Consider the following 1,670-nt stretch of genomic DNA (forward strand, 5'->3'; position numbering starts at 1 on the left):
TCCATTAGAAACTCTGGCTTAAAGTGAAGCAATGTATTATGGACATTAAGCTGAACGTACAAGAGAAAAAGAGAAAAAAGAAATGAAGAAAATCCAAAACCAAGAATAAAAATCATTTACTTAGAAAAAATACAATATTTCTTATATACAATGCAAATATTTTATGAGATTATTTTCAGCAAGATTGTCACCTTTCAAGTCCTTGCTATACAAAGAAGTATGGAATGGAAAGGACTGAGTTAATAGAATGACGTCCACCATGCTCTGCAATACAACCCCATACCACATACCCAAGTGGCCAGTGGTCCCTTAACTCTGCAGCCATTGTCTATTTGCTGTGTTGCCTTTGTATACTGGGAAACACACATGGAAGACAGGACACATAACAGCTACTCATAAGGCAGTGGGCATGCCATACATACACAAAACACACAAACAGTCCACACACACGTGTGTTTGTCTATGTGCACAAACAGCTATATTGTCTCACACACACACAAAAAGAAACATCTGTTTCTTTCTTCTTTTTAGCAGAAGTAATATTAAGAAAGAGATGAGCCAAGGAAGTAGGAGATGAAATGTCCTCCCCCATTTTGCAGCTGGTGAATTCATAGAATGTACACCGACCCATAAAATGGCACAAGAAAATTTTGGTAAGAATATTTGTGATATTTATAGGCGCAGGAGTGGCTGTGTAGTAAGTAGCTTGCTTACCAGCCACATGGTTTCCGGGTTCAGTCCCACTGCATGGCACTTTGGGCCAGTGCCTTCCACTATAGCCTCAGGCCGACCAAAGCCTTGTGAGTGGATTTGGTAGACGGAAACTGAAAGATGCCAGTCACACACACACACACATATATATATATATATATATGTATATGTATATGTTTGTGTGTCTGTCTCCCAAACATCACTTGACAACTGATGCTGGTGTGTTTACGTCCCCATCACTTAGCAATTCAGCAAGAGAGACCGATAGAATAAGTACTAGGCTTGCAAAGAATAAATCCTGGGGTTGATTTCTTTGACTAAAGGCAGTGCTGCAGCATGGCCGCAGTCAAATGACTGAAACAAAGGAAAGAAAAGATATGGGAAGAGAACTAATAAAGATCAGCAAAAATCTTCAGGGCTGAGATGCCCTGTACATGTCTATCTCGTTGTCTCACTATCATCATTATATCTCTTTGACAGTGAACTCCTTAAAAGGAAATACTCAAAACCCTTTCAAATCCATCCGGACCAGGTAAAAGTTATACAGGTGATGTTTAAAGTCTGGAAATTCTTTAGTCATTGTTTTGTGTGGCTGTGTCAGAACATAAGGGATTAATTGATCCCAAGTTTGATAATGGAAAAAGGGACAGCATAAATAAATAAATGAAAATAACATAGGGGGCCACTTGGAAGGAGTTTTAGCAGGATTACAGGTCTGGGAACAAAAGCTTGATATGAGTGTAATGTGGTATTCTTTGCTGTTACAAATTGGTGATATGTGTATGAATATATATATATATATATATGGACATGTGCGCATGTGTGTGTGTGTGTATATATATATATATATATATATATATATATATATATATATATATATATATATATACATATACATATATATATAATCATCATCAATATATATATATACATATATATATAATCATCATCAATATATA

This window comes from Octopus bimaculoides, chromosome 8 (assembly GCF_001194135.2).
Source record: "Octopus bimaculoides isolate UCB-OBI-ISO-001 chromosome 8, ASM119413v2, whole genome shotgun sequence".
NCBI lineage: Eukaryota > Metazoa > Mollusca > Cephalopoda > Octopoda > Octopodidae > Octopus > Octopus bimaculoides.